The sequence below is a fragment of the Ovis aries genome, chromosome X, assembly GCF_016772045.2.
Source record: "Ovis aries strain OAR_USU_Benz2616 breed Rambouillet chromosome X, ARS-UI_Ramb_v3.0, whole genome shotgun sequence".
In the NCBI taxonomy this organism is placed as follows: domain Eukaryota; kingdom Metazoa; phylum Chordata; class Mammalia; order Artiodactyla; family Bovidae; genus Ovis; species Ovis aries.
Window position 1 is genome coordinate 46,992,440 of NC_056080.1, and position 23,905 is coordinate 47,016,344.

At 39.4% G+C, this 23,905-nt stretch overlaps 1 protein-coding gene across 4 annotated transcripts in view; it reads right to left on the bottom strand.

The window, feature by feature from the left end:
• The window catches only part of ZC4H2 (zinc finger C4H2-type containing), a 77,045-nt gene that overhangs the window by 27,420 nt on the left and 25,720 nt on the right, over positions 1-23,905 (bottom strand). The window contains exon 2 of one of the 4 annotated variants that reach the window (XM_060407424.1): positions 3,246-3,352. The exons of the other annotated variants lie outside the window; for them this stretch is intronic. The gene's annotated coding sequence lies outside the window, so the exon portion shown is untranslated. The remainder of the gene's footprint in view (positions 1-3,245; positions 3,353-23,905) is intronic. 4 annotated transcript variants of the gene reach the window in all.

The window sequence follows — 23,905 nt, forward strand, 5'->3', positions numbered from 1 at the left end:
TGGTGTCATCTGCACATCTGAGGTTATTGGCATTTCTCCTGGAAATCTTGACTCCAGCTTGAGCTTCATTCAGTCTGGCATCTCCCATGACATACTCTGCATGTGAGTTAAATAAGCAGGGTGACAACATACAGCCTTGACCTACTCCTTTCCCAATCTGGAACCAGTCCATTGTTCCATGTCCAGTTCTAACTGTTGTCTCTTCTCACACAGGTTTCTCAGGAGGCAGGTAAGGTGGCCTAGTATTCCCATCCTTTTAAGGATTTTCCAGTTTCTTGTGATCTACATGGTCAAAGATTTTAGCATAGTCAATGAAGCAAATGTAGATGTTATTTTCTGGAATTACCCTGCTTTTTCTATGGCCCATCAGATGTTGGTAAGTTGATCTCTGGTTCCTCTGCCTTTTCTAAATTCAGCTTATACATCTGGAAGTTCTTTGTTGATGTACTGTTGAAACCTGGCTTGAAGGATTTTGAACATTGCCTTGCTAGCATGTGAAATGAGCGCAATTGTGCATTCGTTTGAACATTCTTTGGGATTGCCTTTCTTTGGGATTGGAATGAAAACTGACATTTTCCAGTCCTGTGGCCACTGCTGAGTTTTGCAAATTTGCTGGCATATTGAGTGCAGCACTTTCTCAGCATCATCTTTTAGGATTTGAAATAGCTCAGCTGGAATTCCATAACTTCCACTTACTTTTTCTGTAGTAATGCTTCCTCAGGCCCACTGGACTTCGCACTCCAAGTTGTCTGGCTCTAGGTAAGTGATCACACCATCATAGTTATCTGGGTCATTAAGATATTTTCTGTATCATTTGCCTGTGTATTCTTGCCATGTCTTCTTAATGTCTTCTGTTTCATGTAGCTACTGAGCATTCTAAATATGGCTAATGCAAGTGACAAATTGAATTTTGAATTTTGTTTAATTTTAAAATTAAGTTTTAACAGTCACATGGGAATAATGGCTCTCATATTGGAGCACAAAACTCTATAGGGTCTCCTCATCAGTTCCAGAAGAGGCAGGAGATGGGAAGAATTGCAGTTCATTTCTTTCCTTAGAAAAATTAAGCCCATTTCTGGTTGTTAATTCACAGATGCATACCATCGTGCTCAGTAATCCCACTTTATTCTAAGGAAATAAGTTAAGGAAGCAAAAAGTTAATTCACATGGGTATGTTTTCTGGGCTACAAGTGAAATTGGACTGTTTGGCAGATACTAAAAGGAATCATTATGAAGACTTGTGACACAGAAAATTTTGAAGATACTCAGTAAAAAGTAAAAAGGTATATACACTAAGATGCATTTTCAAAATACACATGCATGTGACTCAAAAAAAATTGGCAAGAGTACAGTTTCAAGGTTCTTTGGGACCACTGAAGCCTGCCTAAGTGAAAGAGCCTTAAAATTTTGGAAGGAAGCCACTCTAGTGCACACTGTTGTCCTCCAACTTGCTCTCTACTTTCTGGTCCTCAAGTTCTGTCTAATCGTTATCTATTACTCACATTAGGTATCTCCTTTATTCTACCTCTTTAGCTGGCTTTCTCATCTTCTTCAGTTCATCCATCCCATGGTTATTCTTAATCCACACCCTGGCCTCTGACCTCAGCCTGTTTCTGTCTTCATTCTCTCTCCTTTATTAACACCGCCTGTGGCTCCTGCCTCAAAAAGTGACTCTCAATGGCACAGAACCACAGAAAGAATTATGTTAGGTGGATAGCTGATGATAGGGGATTTTTTTCTTTCAATATTCAAAAATTTCTTTTCAAGTTATTATATTGCTTTTACCTTAGGAAAGCTTAAAAGGATGGGCATTATTATCCCAATTGTAAAAAAAGGAAATTGGGGGTTCAGGATGGTAAGTTGCCCAAGACAAGAGAGCTAGTAAATGGGATGTTGGCATTTGAACTCAGGGCTCTCTAATGCCACCCACTACTCCACATGGCCTGATGGGAATTACCAGGCTAAAGGGCATAATAAACATATTGAATGTTCTTGGGATATCTGCTCAACTACCTTACAGAGGAATGATAATGGTTTTTACTGGTCAATTAATCCACTGTTTGGAGCCTCTCATATCTAGACTTCTATTCTCTTCCTCTAGATTACTCAGGGCTCCCTAGAGTCTCAGTCCCTTTGACGGAAATCCAGGTTGGGGAATCTGTTGTGGGCCCTACAACTTTTGCAACAGTTTGAGAACTTCTTTGATACAATTGTTTTCCAGTTTGTGGGCCATCTGCTTGGTGGATCTATGATAGGGCTAAAGGCAACCTTCTTCAAGAAGAGTTATGCCACATGCAGCACCTTCTAGGTTTGCTGCAGCCAGAGCCCCTGTCCCCATGGTGGCCACTGCTGATCCATGCCTCTGCAGGAGAGACTCAATTAAAGGCAGCTTGGCCTTGGAGTACAAAATGAAGCAGGATAGAGGCTAACAGAGTTTGGACAAGAGAATGCCCTGGTCATAGCAAACTCTCTCTTCCAACAATACAAGAGACAACTCCACAAATGGACATCACCAGATGGTCAACACTCAAATTGGATTGATTACGTTCTTTGCATCCAAAGATGGAGAAACTCTATACAGTCAGCAAAAACAAGGCTGGGTGCTGACTGTGAGTCAGATCATGAATTCCTTATTGCAAAATTCAGAATTAAATTGAAGAAAGTAGGGAAAACAACTACACCATTCAGGAATGACCTAAATCAAATCCCTTATGATTATACAGTGGAAGTGACACATAGATTCCAGGGATAAAATTTGATAGACAGAGTGCCTGAAGAACTATGGATGGAGGTTCATAACACTTTACAGAAGGCTGTGGTCAAAACCATCCCCAAGAAAGAGAAATGCAAAAAGGTTGTCTGAGAAGGCCCTACAAATTTAAAAAAAAAAAAGAGGGAGAGACAGAGAGAGAGAGAAGAGAAGCAAAAGGCAAAGGAGAAAAAGAAAGATATATCCATCTGAATGCAGAGTTCCAAAAAATAGCAAGGAGAGATAAGAAAGCCTTCCTCAGAGATCAATGCAAAGAAATAGAGGAAAACAACAGAATGGAAAAGACTAGAGATATCTTCTAGAAAATTAGAGATACCAAGGGAACATTTTATGCAAAGATGGGCATAATAAAGGACAGAAATGGTATGGCCCTAACAGAAGCAGAAGAAATTAAGAAAAGGTGGCAAGAGCACAGAGAAAACTATACAAAACATATTTTAATGACCCAGATAACCACGATGGTGTGATCACTTACCTAGAGCCAGATTCCTGGAGTGTGGGCCTTAGGAAGCATCACTATGAACGAAGGCAGTGGAGGTGACGGAATTCCAGCTGAGCTATTTCAAATCCTAAAAGAGGATGCTGAGAAAGTGCTACACTCAATATGCCAGCAAATTTGGAAAACTCAGCAGTTTCCACGGGACTGGAAAAGGTCAGTTTTCATTCCAACCCCAGAGAAAGGCAATGCCAAAGAATGTTCAGACTACCGCACAATTGCAATCATTTCACGTACTAGCAAAGTAATGCTCAAAATTCTCCAAGCAAGGCTTCAACAGTACGTGAACCGAGTATTTCCAGATGTACAAGCCAGATTTATAAATGGCAGAGGAACCAGAGATCAAATAGCCAATATCCATTGGATCATAGAAAATGCAAAAGAATTCTGGAGAAAAACAATTTACTTTTGCTGCATTGACTACGCTAAAGCCTTTGGCTATGTGGATCACAAGAAACTGAAATATTCTTTAAGAGATGGAAATACCAGACCACCTTTCTTGCCTCCTGAGAAACCTGTATGCAGGTCAAGAAGCAACAGAGCCAGATATGCAGCAATGGATTGCTTCCAAATTGGGAAAGGAGTACGTCAAGGCTGTATATTGTCACTCTGCTTATTTAAGTTATATGCAGAGTACATCATGCAAAATGCCAGACTGAGGAAGCACAAGCTGGAATCAAGATTGCTGGGAGAAATATCAATAACTTCAGATATGTAGATGACTCCATCCTTTTGTCAGAAAGCAAAGAGGAACTAAAGAGTCTCTTGATGAAAGTGAAAGAGGAGTATGAGAAAGCTGGCTTAAAATTCAACATTCAAAACATAAAGATCATGGCATCTGGTCCCAACACTTCATGGCAATAGATTGGGAAATAATGGAAACAGTGACAGACTTTATTTTCTTAGGTTCCAAAATCACTGCAGATGGTGACTGCAGCCATGAGATTAAAAGGTGCTTGCCCCTTGGAAGAAAAGCTATGACAAACCTAGACTGCATATTAAAATGCAGAGACATTACTTTGTCAACAAAGGTCTGTCTAGTCAAAGCTATAGTTTTTTCTAGTAGTCACGTATGAATGCGAGAGTTGGTCCATAAAAAAAGCTGAATGCCAAAGAATCGATGCTTTTGAATTGTAATATTGGAGAAGACTCTTGAGAGTCCCTTGGGCTTCAAGGAGATCAAACCAGTCAATCCTAAAGGAAATCAATCTTAAATGTTCATTGGAAGAACAGAAGCTGAAGCTACAAATTTTTGGCCACCTGATACAAAGAATTGACTCATGGAAAAGCCCCTGATGCTGGGAAAGATTGAAGGCAGGAGGAAAAGGGGACCACAGAAGATGAGATGGTTGGATGTCATCACCGACTCGAGAAACATGTTTGAGCAAACTCCAGGAGCTGGTGATGGACAGGGAAGCCTGGCGTGCTGTAGTCCATTGGGTCGCAAAGTGTCGGACATGACTGAGTGACTGAACTGAACTGAGATGATATATAGAGCAGTCTATATTTCACTTATCCCTACCTCAGTTTATAAAAGGGATAACTGAGATTCAGAGTGATACAGTGCCTCACTCTGATTCATACAGCCGGTCTGTGGCAGTGCTGGGCCTAGAACCCATTTGTGCAGAACCATATTATGAAAGGAACATTGGCTTTAGATTCAGATAGAGAATAATTCCTAATTCTGCCTCTGACTAGCTATTTGCCCTTAGACAAAATGAATAACAACTATATCTATAGTTTAATTGTATACATTGTGCACTGATTCTGTACCAATTATAGAGGGCTTAATGATACATTCATTCGACAAATACTTATGCAACGTCTATCACATGCCAGCCACTGTACTAGCTGCTAGAGATAGAGCAGAGAACAGGACAGTCTGTGGAGAAGAAGCTTCCTCTAATGAGGAAAATAGACCCTGAACACGTGTAAAACAAAGTGATGAATAATATGGATGAGATGCAGATTGGAATGGAAGGACACACCAAAGGGTTCCAACAAATCCTGAGGGGCACCGTAGTCAATGCGGCAGTCAGGGGAAGCTCCCTTGAGAACTTGAGAATGTGACATCTAAGCTAAGACCTGGAGAATATGTAGCAGGTAGCTGGTGGGTAGCAGACAGACACTGAGTAGAGCATTTCAGGCAGAGAGAATACTATTAGCAATGGCCCTGGAACTGAAAAGGATATGACACATTAGAGGAACTGAAAAAAGGTCAGTGTGTCTTGGACATCTACTGCAAGAGGTGTGTGTATAGGGGAAGAAGGTGTCTGAGATGAAAGTAGGGAAGTTGCCAGAATACAGCCTGGAGACTGAGATAAGGAGTCAGTACATTTATCTTCCGGAGAAGGGGCAATTGTTATAGAACTTTAAGCAGCAGGAGAGTGACATAATCTGATTATCTCATTTCACTTCTCTTAACCCTGGTCTCCTCATAGGTAAAACAGGAATAATAATAGCACTTATGTTCCACAGGTTGCATGGTAAGGGTTAAATGAGCTAAGACAGGAAAAGTCCCCAAGCAGAGTATATGGCACATGGTGGGCACTCAACAAATAGTACCTCTCCCTGCCCACACTGCCCATCTCTTCTGTTATGGCTGTCTCCTTTACTATAGTGGTTTAAACTTTGTTATAAAGAGCCTACAGTGGGTACAATGTATTCATAATGTATTTGTATGCATGTGTGCACATGTACTAGCATGAGCAGCAAGGTTTAATACCACTTACTCCCTGGTGGCTCAGACGGTAAAGTGTCTGCCTACAATCCGGGAGACCTGGGTTCAATTCCTGGGTCGGGACGATCCCCTGGAGAAGAAAATGGCAACCCACTCCAGTACTCTTGCCTGGAGAATCCCATGGATGGAGGAGCCTGGTGGGCTATAGTCCATGGAGTCGCAAAGAGTCTGACACGACTGAGCGGACTTCACTTCACTAAGATTATAATAATCATTAGCATAAGAATAATGGCATTTTATAGCGCTGGTTCAAGCCTTCCTAATTTGTAATCTATTCAGTTAAGATACTAGCAATTAGTACTAAAATCAGGGGTGAGAAATCAGGGGTGAGAGGTCTCTCTCATTGACACTTTGTATAAATCAACAGTATACATTTCCCTGCTTGGGTGAGTGCCTTTTATCTAATCCTCCCTCCCCCATCCATGTCTTCCATACATGTCCAATATTGCTTATAGACAACCCCAAATTGTTGGGCAGAATACACTGCAATACCAGATTAAATAAAAATAAACCAAAGGTTTTCACCTGGTGGGGTCACAGTTAAAGTCCTGCCTGGATTTGGAAAATCAAAGGCGCAAAGGCTTCCTCAAAGCACCATGGTATTTTCTCTCCTTGGGGAAGAGGACTGTCACCAGCAAAATGGCAACTTTATCCTCTTTTTATCCTTTGGGTATGAGGCCCAGGGAAGCCACAGTCCAAGGTATTTGGAGCCTTTTTCTATTGTCCACTGTGGCAAGAAATGCCAAGGACTGCAGACACCAACTAAGGAGCAGAAGGGCTGACTCCCTGTTATGAGAGGGAAGCAGAGTTATTTACTGCTATTTCTAAAGTCATTTTCTTGGGGCTGGGGGGCGGGGAGCCTGGCCCATCCTTTAGTGGAGGGACAGCTGTATTATTACAGCCTTTGATGGTACTACAGTTACCCCTTAGCAGTGCTCTATCCTGCTTATGGAAATGCAATGGCTTCAGCACCATTTTTTGTAAAGACTGTCCTTCCTTTGTTGGATTACTTTTTCACCTGTCAAAAATCACTTGGCTATACTTCTATGGGTCAATTTCTGGCTTCTCAATTTTGTTCCAATTATCTATATGTCTGTCCCTTTGCTGATATCACCCAGTTTTAATCATTGTAGCTATGTAATACGTTTTGAAATCAGGAAGTGTGATTTCTACCACTTTATTTTTATATCTCAAGATTCTTTTGGCTATTCTAGTTCTTTTGCCTTGCCATATAAATTTTAGAATAATTTTGTCTATATCTACCAAAAATCTTTCTAGGATTTTGATGGGAATTTTGTTAAATTTGTATATTGATTTGGGAGGATTGGTGTCTTTATTATATTAACTCATCTTCTAAACCTTGGATACAGTGTCCTTCTATTCAGATCTCCTTTGATTTCTTTTATTAGCATTTTATAGTTTTCAGCAAAAAGTGCTATACATTTTTTTTGTTAAATCTTAGTCACACTTAGGAATTTCATGCTTAATTCTGCAATCTTGTTGACTCACTTATTTGACATAGGAGTTTGTTTGTTTTGTTTTTGACTTATCAGGATTTCCTACATGACAAATCATGTTATCTGAAAACAAGAACAGTTTTACTTCTCTTTTCATCTTGTATGTCTTTTATTTACTTTCTTGTCTAACCTCTAGAGCTATATTGACTAGCAGTGCTGAGAGTGGACATCCTTGCTTTGCTCATGATCTAAGTGGGACAGCATTCATTTTTTCAGAAGTGTAATATTAGCTAGCCAAAGGCTATTCACAGATGTATTTTATCAAGTTGAGAAAGTACTCCCACCTCTGCTCATATTTTTTTAAGAGATTTCATCATAAATATGTGCTGAATTTTGTCAAGTGTTTTATCTGTATTTCTGGACATAATCATGATATTTTTCTTCCTTAGCCTTTTAATATGATATGTAGCATTGATTGATTTTTGAATAACAAACTAGCCTTGCATCTCTAGAATAAATCTCTTTTGGTCATGTGGTCAATTCTTTTTATATATAGTTGAATTCTGTTTGTTAATACTTTGATGATGATTTTTACATCTATAACCATGAAAGATTTTAGTTTGTAATTTCTTTGTACTCTCTTTACCTGTTTGTAATTTCTTTGTACTCTCTTTACCTGAAATTGGTATCAGGACATTAAAACATAAAATTAAGATGTAAAAGACATAAAATTAAGACATAAAATAAATAGAAAAGTGTTCTTTCCAATTCTGCTTTCTGGAGAGACTGTTAAGAGTTGAGGTTAATTCTGTTTAACCATTTGGTAGAATTCTCCAGTGAAAGCAAATGGGCATGGAAGTTCTCGTTTGGGGAGTTTTAAAATTAAATTAAAAAAATTTAATTTTCTTAATAGTTTCAGGGTTATTCAAGTTATCTATTCTATATTGGATGAGTTGTGGTAGTGTTTTTTTTTTTTTGAGAATTTGTCCATTTCATGTAACTTGTTTAATTTACACAACTAGAGTTGTTCAGAGTATTCCCTTGTTATTCTTTTGAAGTCTGTGGGTTTAATAGTGATAGCTTCTGTTTCATTCCTGATGTTCATAATTTGTGCCTTCTCTCTTTTCTGTTTGTTAGTTTTGCTAGAGGTTTTTCAATTTTACATATTTTTCAAATGATCAGCTTTCTGTTTAATTGATTTCCCTATTGTTTTCTTCCTGTTTTGAATCGTTGATATCTGCTCTTATTTGTATTATTTCCTATATTCTGTCTGCCATATGTTTGTTTTGCTCTTCTTTTCTAGTTACTTGAGGCAGGAGTTAAGATTGTTAATTAGAAGTATTTCCTCTGTTCTAATTCAGAGAAGGTGATGGGACCCCACTCCAGTATTCTTGCCTGGAAAATCCCATGGATGGAGGAGCCTGGTGGGCTGCAGTCCATGGGGTCACGAAGAGTCAGACACGACTGAGCAACTTCACATTCACTTTCGCTTTTCACTTTCATGCACTGGAGAAGGAAATGGCAACCCACTCCAGTGTTCTTGCCTGGACAATCCCAGGGATGGGGGAGCCTGGAGGGGTGCCATCTATGGGGTCTCATAGAGTCGGACACAACTGAAGCGACTTAAGCAGCAAGCAGCAATGTAAGTATTTGGAGCTCAAATTTCCCTCTCACCACTGCTTTTGTGGGATCCCACACATTTTGATATGTTTCATTTTCATTTTCACTCAGTTCCATGTATTTTTAGTTCCCTTGAGACTTCGTCTTTACAACATGCATTATTTTAGAAGTGTTTTTATATAATTCAAATATTTATAGATTTCCTTGGTACTTTTTTTCTGATTTCTATTTTGAATTTATTAATGTCAGAGAAAACACTCTGTATTTCCATTCTTTAAATTTGTTATTTTTTTTTATATCCCAGAATATCATCTATCTGTATTGGTATATGTTCCATGAACACTTGAAAAGTATGCATATCCTGTTGTTGAGTGGAGTGTTCTATAAACGTTAATTAGATTCTGTCATTGATGATGTTGTAAGAGCTCTATACCCTTGCTGATTTTCTGTCTAGTTCTGTCAAGTGAGAGACGTATGTTAAAGGCTTCAGCTATAACTGTGGCTTTGTCTCTCTCCTCGTTTGGTTCTAACAGATTTGTCTCACACATTTTACAGTTCTATTGATTGTGTATACCCATTTAGGACTGCTAGGTCTTCCTGGCAGATAGACACTTTTGTCATTATCTAATGTACCTCTTCACATGCTAGCAAAGTAATGTGCAAAATTCTCCAAGTGAGGCTTCAACAGTACATGAACCAAGAACTTCCAGATGTTCAAGCTGGATTTAGAAAAGGCAGAGGAACCAAGACCAAATTGCCAACATCCATTGGATCATAGAAAGCAAGAGAATTCCAGAAAAAGTATCTACTTTTGCTTCATTGACTATACTAAAGCCTTTGACTGTGTGAATCACAACAAACTGTGGAAAATTGTTCAAGCGATGGGAATACCAGAACATCTTACTTGCCTCCTGAGAAAACCGTAGGCAGGAGAAGGAGCAACAGTTAGAACAAGATATGGAACAGTGGAGTGCTTCCAGATTAGGAGAGGAGTATGTCAAGGCTGTATATTGTCACCCCACTTATTTAACTTATATCCAGAGTACATCAAGTGAAATGCTGGGTTGGATGAAACATCAGCTGGAATTGAGATTGCTGGGAGAAATATCAATAACTTCAGATATGCAGATGACACCCCCTTATGGCAGAAAGAGAAGAGGAACTAAAGATCTCTGGATGAAGGTGAAAAAGGAAAGTGAAAAAGCTGGCTTAAAACTCAACATAAGATCGGGCCCCTCCTGAGTTCTTCCGGTCTGGCAGCACTTCATCTGCACCTTATCAGGACCTTCTGTTGAGAGACAGCTTGTGCAGACGGTTACTATTGTGCCTGATTGGGTTTGAACAAGACACATCTGTGAGCTCTGTGCAGGCTTGGCATCTGGCACTTAGGGACCTCTGATATACATGATATAAGAAGAGGGAATGTCAAGTTCTTATCTGCCCAGATGGCTCAAAGCTGTTAGGATGAACCTTGCAGCTAGATGAAGGTCACCTCCATCTCTTCCCTCCACCTTCTCTTCTCTACCCAACACTGTCAATCTCGGTATTCTGGGCTGTGGAGAACACTTAGGGAACTGATTACTGGTAGATCTGTCTCTCTCCTTTTGACTCCCCATCTTCTCCTCTTGGTCATCTCTTACACCTTCCTTCCTCTTCTTGTCTCTATGTAACTTTGTGAACCTCTCTGGGTGCCCCAGGCAGCGGAGAGCACATAGGGAATTGATTACTGGCTAGATTGCTCTCTCCCCTTTTGGCGCCCTCTCTTCTCCTCCTGGTCACCTCTATCTCACTCCTCCCTCTTCTCTTCTCCATGTAACACAGCGAACCTCTCTGGGTGTCCCTCATTGTGGAGAATCTTTTCTCAATTAACCTAGATGCTTTATCATCAGTGTGATATGGATGGAGAAGTCTTGAGGCTACTGTAAGAATAAGACTGAAAACCAGAGGCAGGAGGCTTAAATCCAAAACTTGAGAACACCAGAAAGCTCTTGACTCCAGGGAACATTAATTAACAAGAGCTCATCCAAAAGCCTCCATACCAACACTGAAACAAAGCTCCACCCAAGAGCCAGCAAGTTCCAGAGCAAGACATACCATGCTAATTGTCCAGCAATGAAGGAACATAAACCTGAGCATTAATGCACAGGCTGCTCAAAGTCACACCAAACCCAAAGACACCTCAAAACTCACTACTGGACACTTCATTGCACTCTAGAGAGAAGACATCCATCTCCACCCACCAGAACACCAATACAAGCTTCCCTAACCAGGAAACCTTGACAAGCCACATGTCCAACCCCACCCACAGGGAGGAACCTCCACAATAAAGAGGAACCACAAACTTCCAGCATACAGAAAGCCCACCCCAAAACACATCAATCTAAATAGATGAAAAGGGACAGAAATATCCATCAGGTAAAGGAACATGGTAAATATCCACCAAACCAAACAAAATAAGAGGAGATAGGGAGTCTATCTGAAAAAGAATTTAAAATAATGATAGTAAAAATGATCCAAAATCTTGAAAACAAAATGGTGTTACAGATAAATAGTCTAGAGACAAGGATTGAGAAGATGCAAGAAATGTTTAACAAGGACTTGGAAGAAGAAAAAAAGAGTCAATCAATAATGAATATGCAATAACTGAGATAAAAAACACTCTGGAGGGAACAAACAGTAGAATAACTGAGGCAGAAGATAGGATAAGTGAGGTGGAAGATAGAATGGTGGAAATGAATGAAGCAGAGAGGAAAAAAGGAAAAGAATTAAAAGAAATGAGGACAACTTCAGAGATCTCTGGGACAGTGTCAAACGTCCCAACATTTGAATCATAGGAGTCCCAGAAGAAGAAGACAAAAAGAAAGGCCATGAAAAAATACTTGAGTTGATGATAGTGGGAAAATTGCATAAAATGGGGAAGGAAATAGCCACCCAAGTCCAAGAAACCCAGAGAATCTCAAACAGGATAAACACAAGGCAAAACACCCCAAGACACATATTAATCAAATTAACAAATATCAAACAAATATTAAAAGCAGCAAGCGAAAGGCAACAAATAACACACCAGGGGATTCCCATTAGGATAACAGCAGATCTTTCAATAGAAACTCTTCAGGATAGAAGGGAATAGCAGGACATATTAAAAGTGATGAAAGAGAAAAACCTACAACCCAGATTACTGTACCCAGCAAGGATCTCATTCTAATATGAAGGAGAAATCAAAAGCTTTACAGACAAGCAAAAGCTGAGAGAATCCAGCACCATCAAACCAGCTCTCCAATAAATGCTAAAGGATCCTCTCTAGACAGGAAATACAGAAAAGGTGTATAAACTTGAACCCAAAATAACAAAGTAAATGGCAATGGGATCATACTTATCAATAATTACCTTAAATGTAAATGGGTTCAATGCCCCAACCAAAAGACAGACTGGCTGAATGGATACAAAAACAAGACCCCTATATATGCTGTCTACAAGAGACCCACCTCAAAATAAAGTACAGAAACAGAATGAAAGTGAAGGTTTGGGAAAAGATAATTCACACAAAAGGAGATCAAAAGGAAGCAGGAGTAGCAATACTCATATCAGATAAAATAGACTTTGAAATAAAGGCCGTGAAAAAGAGACAAAGAAGGACACTACATAATGATCAAAGGATCAATCCAAGAGGAAGATATAGCAATTATAAATATATATGCACCGAACATAGGAGCATCACAATATGTAAGGCAAATGCTAACAAGTATGAAAGGGGGAATTAACGGTAACACAGTAATAGTGGGAGACGTTAATAACCCATTCACATGTATGGATAGATCAACTAAACAGAAAATTAGCAAGGAAACACAAACTTTAAATGATACAATGGACCAGTTAGACATAATTGATATCTATAGGATATTTAACCCCAAAACAATGTATTTCACCTTTTTCTCAAGTGCAAACGGAACCTTCTCCAGGATAGACCACATCCTGGGCCATAAATCTAGCCTTGGTAAATTCAAGAAAACTGAAATCATTTCAAGCCTCTTTTCTGATCACAGGGTGGTAAGATTAGATGTCAACTACAGGGGAAAAAAAAGTAGTAAAAATACAAACATATGGAGGCTAAACAATACACCTCTGAATAACAAATCACAGAAGAAATCAAAAAAAGAAATCAAAATGTGCATAGAAATGAATGAAAATGAAAACACAACCCAAAACTTACAGGACACTGTAAAAGCAGTGCTAAGGGGAAGGATCATAGGAATATAGGCTTAACTCAAGAAACAAGAAAAAAGTCAAATAAATAACCTAACTCACAGCTCAGTCGGTAAAGAATCTGCCTGCAATGCAGGAGACCTGGGTTCGATTCTTGGGTTGGGAAGATCCCCTGGAGAAGGAAATGACAATCCACTCCAGTACTCTTGCCTGGAAAATCCCATGGACAGAGGAGCCTAGCGGGCTACAGTCCATGGGGTCGCAAGAGTCGGACACAACTTAGTGACTAAACCACCAAAACCACCACACCTAAATCAACTAGAAAAGGAAGAAATGAAGAACCTATGATACTGGATGCTTGGGGCTGGTGCACTGAGACGACCCAGAGGGATGGTACAGGAAGGGAGGAGGGAGGGGGGTTCAGGATGGGGAACACGTGTATACCTGTGGCAGATTCATGTTGATGTATGGCAAAACCAATACAATATTGTAAAGTAATTAACCTCCAATTAAAATAAATAAATTTATATTAAAAAAAAAACCTCAGGGTTAGTAGAAAGAAAGAAATCACAAAAATTAGGGCAGAAATAAATGCAAAAGAAATAAAAGAGACCATAGCAAAAATCAACAAAGCTAAAAGCTGGTTCTTTGAGAAGATAAGTTTCTTCCCAAACCATTAGCCAGACTCATCAAGCAACAAAGGGAGAAGAATCAAGTCAACAAAATTAGAAATGAAAATGGAGAAATCACAACAAACACAGAAATGCAAAGGATCATAAGAGACTACGATCAGCAACTATATGCCAATAAAATGGACAACTTAGAAGAAATAGAGAAATTTTTAGAAAAGTACAACTTTCCAAAACTGAACCAGGAAGAAATAGAAAATATTATCAGACCCATCAAAAGCACAGGAATCAAAACTGTAATCAGAAATCTTCCAGCAAACAAAAGCCCAGGTCCAGACGGCTTCACAGCTGAATTCTACCAAAAATTTAGAGAAGACCTAACACCTATCCTACTCAAACTCTTCCAGAAATTTCCAGAGGAAGGTAAACTTCCAAACTCATTCTATGAAGCCACCATCACCCTAATACCAAAACCTGACAAAGATGCCACAAAAAAAGAAAACTACAGGCCAATATCACTGATATTGGTGCAAAAATAGGTGCAAAATAGGTGCAAAAATCCTTAACAAAAGTCTAGCAAACAGAATCCGACAACATATTAAAAGATCATACATCATGTCCAAATGGACTTTATCCCAGGGATGCAAGGATTCTTTAATATATGCAAATCAATCAATGTAATACACCACATTAAAAAATTGAAATATAAAAACCATTATTTCAATAGATGCAGAAAAAAACTTTAATAAATCTCAACATCCATTTTTGATAAAAAACCCTCCAGAAAGCAGGAATAAAAGGAACATACCTCAATTTAATAAAAGCTATATATGGCAAACCCACAGCAAACATTATCCTCAATAGTGAAAAACTGAAAACGTTTCCCCTAAAGTCAGGAACAAGACAAGGGTGCCCACGCTCAGCACTACTACTCAACATAGTTTTGCAAGTTTTAGCCAGAGCAATCAGAGAATAAAAAGAAATAAAAGGAATCCAGATTGGAAAACAAGAAGTAAAACTCTCACTGTTTGCAGATGACAGGATCCTCTACATAGAAAACCCTACAGACTCCACCAGAAAATTACTAGAGCTACTCAATGAATACAGTAAAGTTGTAGGATATAAAATTAACACACATAAATTCCTTGCATTTCTATATACTAACAGTGAGAAAACAGGAAGAGAAATTAAGGAAACAATTCCACGCACCATTGCAATGAAAAGTATAAAATACTCAGGAATAAATCTACCTACAGAAACAAAAGCCCTAATATAGAAAACTACAAATACTGATGAAAGAAATTAAAGAGGATGCAAATAAATGGAGAAATAGACCATGTTCATGTATTGGAATAATCAATATAGTGAAAATGAGTATACTACTCAAAGCAATCTATAGATTCAATGCAATCCCTATCAAACTACCAATGGTATTTTTCAGAGACCCAGAACAAATAATTTCACAATTTGTATGGAAATACAAAAAACCTTGAATAGCCAAAGCAATCTTGAGAAAGAAGAATGGACGTGAAGGAATCAAGCTGCCTGACTTCAGGGTATACTACAAAGGTACAGTCATCAAGACAGATCATACTGGCACAAAGACAGAAATATAGATCAATTAAAAAAAACAAACAAACAAAAAACCAGAAAGCCCAGAGATAAATCCACCACCTATGGACACCTTATCTTTGACAAAGGAGGCAAGAATATACAATGGAGAAAAGACAATCTCTTTAACAAGTAGTGCTGGGAAAACTGGTCAACCACTTGTAAAAGAATGAAACTAGAACACTTTCTAACACCATACACAAAAATAAACTCCAATTGGATTAAAGATCTAAATGTAAGACCAGAAACTATAAAACTCCTAGTAAACATAGGCAAAACACTCTCTGACATAAATCACAGCAGGATCCTCTATGATCCATCTCCCCAAGTAATGGAAATAAAGGCAAAAATAAACAAACGGGACCTAATTAAACTTAAAAGCTTTTGCACAATGAAGGGAACTATAAGCAAGGTGAAAAGACAGCGTTCAGAATGGGAGAAAATAATAGCAAACAAAGCAACTGACAAAGAATTAATCTCAAAAATATACAGGCATGTCATGCAGCTCAATTCCAGAAAAATAAACAACCCAATCAAAAAATGGGCCAAAGAACTAAACAAACATTTCTCCAAAGAAGATAAACAGATGGCTAACAAACACATGAAAAAAAAAAAAAAAAAGCTCAACATCACTCATTATCAGAGAAATGTAAATCAAAACCACAGTGAGGTACCATTTCAGGCCAGTCAGAATGGCTGCTTTCAAAAAGTCTACAAATAATAAATGCTGGAGAGGGTGTGGAGAAAGGGAACCCTCTTACACTGTTGGTGGGAATGCAAACTAGTACATCCACTACGGAGAACAGTGTGGAGATTCCTTAAAAACTGGAAATAGAACTGTCATACGACACAGTAATCCCAATGCTGGGCATACACACAGAGGAAACGAGAATTGAAAGAGACACATGTACCCCAATGTTCATCGCAGCACTATTTATAATAGCCAGGACATGGAAACAACCTAGATGTCCATCAGCAGATGAATGGATAAGAAAGCTGTGGTACATATACACAATGGAGTATTACTCAGCCGTAAAAAAGAATTCATTTGAATCAGTTCTGATGAGATGGATGAAACTGGAGCCGATTATACAGAGTGAAGTAAGCCAGAAAGAAAAACACCAATACAGTATACTAACACATATATATGGAATTTAGGAAGATGGCAATGACGACCCTGTATGCAAGACAGGGAAAGAGACACAGATGTGTATAACGGACTTTTGGACTCAGAGGGAGAGGGAGAGGGTGGGATGATTTGGGAGAATGACATTCTAACATGTATACTATCATGTAAGAATTGAATCGCCAGTCTATGTCTGACGCAGGATGCAGCATGCTTGGGGCTGGTGCATGGGGATGACCCAGAGAGATGTTATGGGGAGGGAGGTGAGAGGGGGGTTCATGTTTGGGAACGCATGTAAGAATTAAAGATATTAAAATTAAAAAAAAAAAGAAAGAGACGTGTGTACCCTAATGTTCATTGCAGTACTGTTTACAATAGTCAGGACATTGAAGCTTTCTAGATGTCCATTGGCAGATGAATGGATAAGAAAAGCTTTGTATATAAACACAAAGGAATATTACTCAGTCATTAAAAAGAATGCATTTGAATCAGTTCTAATGAGGTGGATGAAACTGGAGCCTATTATACAGACTGAAGTAAGTCTGAAAGAAAACCATCAATACAGTATGCTAACACATATAAATGGAATTCAGAAAGATGGTAACAATGACCCTATATGCGAGACAGCAAAAGAGACACAGATGTAAATAACAGTCTTTTGGACTCTGTGGGAGAAGGTGATGGTGGGATGATTTGAGAGAATAGCATTGAAACATGCATATTATCATATGTGAAACAGATCACCAGTCCAGGTTCAATGCATGAGACAGGGTGCTCAGGGCTGATGCACTAGAATGACCCTAAGGGATGGGATGGGGATGGAGGTGCTAGGGGGATTCAGGATGGGGAACACATGTATACCCATGGGTGATTCATATCAATGTATGTCAAAAATCACTATAATATTGTAAAGTCATTAGCCTCCAGTTAAAATAAATAAATTAATATTAAAAAAAAAACAAAAAAAAATAAAAATCTAAGATCATGGCATCTGGTCTCATTACCTCATGGCAAATAGACGGAGAAACAGTGGAAACAGTGACAGATTTTATTTTCTTGGGCTCCACAATCACCGCAGATTTTTACTGCAGTCATGAGATTAAAAGGCGCTTTTTCCTTGGAAGAAAAGCTATGACAAATTTAGACACTGTATTAAACAGCAGAGGCATTACTTTGCTGACAATGGTCCGTTTTAGTCAAAGCTATGGCTTTTCCAGTAGTCATGTATGGATGTGAAAATTGGACCATAAAACAGGCTGAGCAATGAAAGATTGATGCTTTTGAACTGTGACATTGAAGAAGACTCGAGAGTCCCTTGAATTGCAAGGAGATCAAACCAGTCAATTGTAAATGATATCAAACCTGAGTATTCTCTGGAAGGATCGATTGTGAAGCTGAAGCCCCAACAGTTTGGCCACCTGATGCAAAGCACTGACTCATTGGAAAAAAAACCTGATGCTAGGAAAAATTCAAGGCAGAGAAGAAGAGGACAACAGGATGAGACAGTTGGATGGCATCACCGACTCAATGGACGTGAGTTTGAGCAAGCTCTGGGAGAGGGTGAAGTACAGGGAAGTCTGGCATGCTGCAGTCCATGGGGTTGCAAAGAGTCAGACATGACTGAGAGACTGAATAACAACAATGTACCTCTTGTGTATACCTAGATGCTCAGATGGTAAAGAACCTGCCTGCAATGAAGGAACCTGGATTCGATCCCTGGGTTGGGAAAATGCCCTGGAGAAGGGAATGGCCAACCACTCAAGTATTCTTGCCTGGAAAAGAGGAGCCTGGTGGGCTACAGTCCATGGGATCCCAAAAAATCAGACATGACTGAGTGATTAACACTTTCACTTTTCAATGTACCTCTCTGTACCTAGTAATTTTCTTTGCTCTGAAGTCTACTTTATCTGATATTAACATATCCATTCCTGCTTTCCTTGGATCAATGTTTGTACAGTATATCTTCTTCCACTCTTCCAACATACCTATATCTTTATATGTGACGTGAGATCAGCATTAAAACAGGATATAGATGGGCCATATTTTTTAATCATCCTAAGTATTTGGATTGCATTATTTAGTCCATTATCTAGTGGCCTTATTAATAAGTTAGGACTTAAGTGTGTCATTTATTTTTGTTTACTGTTTTATCTCTCTCATTTTAGTCTTTGTTTGTTATTGTTTTCTTATGTTTTATTGAACATTTTATGAAATTGCATTTTATCTGTACTGTTTTTAAGTATACCTCTTTCTATAGTATTTTAGTGGTTGGTCTAGGTATTACGGGCTTCCCAGGTGACTTAGAGGTAAAGAATCTGCCGGCCAATGCAGGAGCTACAGGAGATGTGTGTTCAATCCCTGGGTCAGGAAGATCCCCTGGAGAAGGAAATGGCAATACACTCCAGTATTCTTGTCTGTAGAATCCCAAGGACAGAGAAGCCTTGTGGGGACCAGTCCATGGGGTCGCAAAAAGTCAGACATGACTTAGCAACTGAACAATAACAACATCCTTTTTGAATCAGTGGGTGTATATCTCTTGACAAATATGGAGAGTCTTCAGCCATCATTGCAAATATTTTTTAGTTTCACCCTATTTTTCCTCTGTAGACAAGGCCTTTCTACTGTCTAATTCTTCTTCCTTCCTTCCTTCTAACTTCCTACATCATTTTTACCCCAGATAGCAACTATTGAAAACTACTTAATACCTATTTGTTGTATTGCATGTGTTTTTCTAAAGCGTAAATTATCATAAGGAGAGAACTGTCTGTTGATGGGTGGGGCTGTGCTCCCTCCCTCTTAGTTGTATGGCCTGAGAGTACCCAGTCCTGGAGTCTACAACTGCTATGGTAGGGCTACTTGGTGACCTCCAAAAGGGCTTACATCAACACTCACCTCCCAGGATTGTGGCTGTTAGTGCCCTTGTCCCTGTAGCAGGACACTGCCAACCCATGACTCCACAGGAGACCCTCAAACACTCACAGGCAGGTCTTGTTTAGTCTCCTGTGGGGTCACGGCTTCTTTCCCCTGCATCCTGGTGGACACAAGGGTTTTTTGTGCCCTGTAAGAGTCTCTGTTTCCCCCAGACCTGTGGAAGTTCTGTAATCAAATATCGTTGTCCTTCAAGGTCAGATTAACTGGGAATTCCCAGTCCCTTTGCTGGATCCTCAGTTTGGGAAGGCTGATGTGGAGCCTAGAAACTTCAATAGAGTAGGGGAACTTCTTTGGTCTTATTATTGTTCTCCAGTTTGTGGGTTTCCCACCTGGAGGGTATGGCATTTGATCTTGATTATGTAACTCCTACTGTCTCATTGTAGCTTCTCCTACAACCTCACAAACTCCAGAATGAAAACCACCATCACAGAAAGCTAACCAAAATAATCACATGGACCCTAGCCTTGTGTAACTCAGTTCAGTTCAGTTGCTTAGTCATGTCCGACTCTGTGACCCCATGAATCGCAGCAGGCCAGGCCTCCCTGTCCATCACCAACTCCCAGAGTTCACTCAGATTCGCCTTCATCGAGTCAGTGATGCCATCCAGCCATCTCATCCTCGGTCGTCCCCTTTTCTTCCTGCCCCCAATCCCTACCAGCATCAGAGTCTTTTCCAGTGAGTCAACTCTTTTCATGAGGCGGCCAAAGTACTGGAGCTTCAGCTTTAGCATCATTCCTTCCAAAGAAATCCCAGGGCTGATCTCCTTCAGAATGGACTGGTTGGATCTCCTTGCAGTCCAAGGGACTCTCAAGAGTCTTCTCCAACACCACAGTTCAAAAGCATCAATTCTTTGGTGCTCAGCTTTCTTCACAGTCCAACTCTCACATCCATACATGACCACTGGAAAAAACCATAGCCTTGACTAGATGGACCTTTGTTGGCAAAGTAATGTCTCTGCTTTTGAATATGCTGTCTAGGTTGGTCATAACTTTTCTTCCAAGGAGTAAGCGTCTTTTAATTTCATGGCTGTAGTCACCATCTGCAGTGATTTTGGAGCCCAAAAAAATAAAATCTGACACTGTTTCCACTGTTTCCCCATCTATTTCCCATGAAGTGATGGGACCGGATGCCATGATCTTCATTTTTTGAATGTTGAGCTTTAAGCCAACTTTTTCACTCTCCTCTTTCACTTTCATCAAGAGGCTTTTTAGTTTCTCTTCACTTTCTGCCATAAGGGTGGTGTCATCTGCATATCTGAGGTTATTGATATTTCGCCCAGCAATCTTGATTCCAGCTTGTGTTTTGAAGCTATAAGCCATGCCATGCTGGGCCATGTAAGACAGACAGGTCATGATGGAGAGTTCTGATAAAACATGGTCCATTGGAGAAGGGAATGGCAAACCACTTCAGTATTCTTGCCTCAGGAATCCAATGAACAGTATGAAAAGGCAAAAAGATATGACACCAGAAGAAAAGCCCTCAAGGTCAGTAGGTGTCCAGTATGCTACTAGGAGAGAAAGGAGAAGAGGCTGGGCCAACATGGAAACAATGCTCAGCTGTGGATGTGTCTGGTGGTAAAAGTGAAGTCTAATTCTGTAAAGAACAATTTTGCATAGGAATCTGGAATGTTAGGTCCACGAATCAAGGTAAATTATATGTGGTCAAGCAGGAGATGGCAAGAATGAACATCGATATCTTAGGAATCAGTGAACTAAAATTGAAGGGAATGGGAAAATATAATTCAGATAACCATTTTATCTATTAAAGTGGTCAAGAACCCTTTAGAAAAATGGAGTAGTCCTCGTAGTCAACAGAAGAGTTCAAAATCCAGAACTTTGGTGAAATCACAAAACCAACAGAATTATCTTTTTTTTTTTTCCAAAGCAAGACATTCAACATCACAGTAATTCAAGTCTATACCATAAACACTGATGCTGAAGAAGTAGAGGTTGGTTGGTTCTAGGAAGACCTATAACACTTTCTAAAACTAACATCAAGAAAAGATTCTTTTTCATCATAGGGGATTGGAAAGGAAAAGTAGGAAATCAAGAGGTACCTGGAATAACAGGCAAGTTTGGCTGTGGATCCAAAATGAACTGTGGCAAAGACTAACAGAATTTTGCCAAGAAAACACACTGCTCATAGCAAATACCCTCTTCAAACAACACAAGATACAGCTCTACACATGGACATCACCACATGTCAAAATGGAAATGAGATCAATGATATTCTTTGCAGTGAAAGATGGAGAAGCTCTATACAGTCAGAAAAAAAAAAAAAAAAAAAAAAAAAGACCTAAGGTGACTGGTTCAGATCATGAACTCTTTATCGCAAAACAGAAGCTTAAGTTGGAGAAAGTAGTGAAAACCATGAGACCATTCAGGTACTGCCTAAATGAAATCCCATGTGACTATACAGTGGAGGTAACAAATAGATTCAAAAGATTAGATCTGATAGACAGAGTGCCTGAAGGACTATGGATGGAGGTTCATAACACTGTATAGGAGGTGGTGACCAAAACCATCCCATGAAACAGAAATGCAAGAAGGCAAAGTAGTCGTCTGAGGAGGTTATACAAGTAGCTGAGAAATGATGAGGAGCTAAAAGGCAAAACAACAACAACAACAACAACAACAACAACTGAATGCAGAGTTCCAGAGAATAGCAAAGAGAGATAAAAAAAAAGCCTTAAGTGAACAATGCAAAGAAACAGAAGAAAACAATAGAATAGGAAAGACTAGAGATGTCTTCAAGAAAATTGGAGATACCAAGGGAACGTTTCAGGCAAAGATGGGCACAATAAAGAACAGAAATGTCAAGTACCTAACAGAAGCAGAGGAGATTAAGAAGAGGTGGCAAGAATACACAGAAAACTATACAAGAAAGGTCTTGATGACCCAGCCAAACACAATGGTGTGGTCACTCACCTAGGGACAGAGATTCTGGAGTGTGAAGTCAAGTGGGCCTTAGGAAGCATCACTATGAACAAAGCCAGTGGAGGTGATAGAATTCCAGTTGAATTATTTCAAATCCTAAAGATGAGGCTGAGAAAGTGCTGCACTCAATATGCCAGAAAATTTGGAAAACTCAATAGCGGCCACAGGACTGGGAAAGGTGAGTTTTCATTCCAATCCCAAAGAAAGGAAATGTAAAAGAATATTTATACTATCATACAATTGTGCTCATTTCATATGCTAGCAAAGTAATATTCAAAATCCTTCAAGCTAGGCTTCAACAGTACATGAACCAAGAACTTCCAGATATATAAGCTGGATTTAGAAAAGGAAGAGGAACCAGAAATCAAATAGGATTGGATCATAGTGAAAGCCAGGGAATTCCAAAAAATATCTACTTCTGCTTCATTGACTATGCTAAAGCCTTTGACTGTGTTCAGTTCAGTACAGTTTAGTCTCTCAGTTGTGTCTGACTCCTTGTTATTCCATGCACTGCAGCATGCCAGGCTTCCCTGTCTATCACTAACTGCCAGAGCTTGCTCAAATTCATGTCTATTGAGTTGGTGATGCTATCCAACCATCTTGTCTTCTGTTGTCCCCTTCTCCTCCTGCCCTCAATCTTTCCTAGCATCAGGGTCTTTTCCAATGAGTCAGCTCTTCATATCAGGCGGCCAAAGTATTGGAGTTTCAGCATCAGTCCTTTCAGTGAGTATTCAGGACTGATTTCCTTTAGGATTGATTTGTTTGATCTCCTTACTCTCAAGAGTCTTCTCCAACACCACAGTTCAAAAGCATCAATTCTTCAGCACCTAGCTTTCTTTATAGTTCAACTCTCATGTCCATACATGACTATTGGAAAAACCATAGCTTTGACTAGATGGACCTTTGTCAGCAAAGTAATGTTTCTGCTTTTTAATATGCTATCAAGGTCTGTCATAGCTTTTCTTCCAAGGAGCAAGTGTCTTTTAATTTCATGGCTGCAGTCACCATCTGCAGTAATTTTGGAGCCCCCCTAAATAAAGTCTGTCTCTGTTTCCATTGTTTCCCCATCTATTTGCCATGAGGTGATGTGACCGGATGCCATGATCTCAGTTTTTTGAAAGTTGAGTTTTAAGCCAGCTTTTTTACTCTCCTCTTTCACTTTCATTAAGAGGCTCTTTAGTTCTTCATTTTCTGCCAAATAGGTGGTGTCATCTGCGTATCTGAGGTTATTAAAGTTTCTCCCAGCAATCTTGATTCCAGCTTGTGCTTTATCCAGCCCAGAATTTCATATGATGTACTCTGTGAAGTGAAGTCACTCAGTCGTGTCCAACTCTTTGCGACCCCATGGACTATAGCCTACTACGCTCCTCTGTCCATGGGATTTTC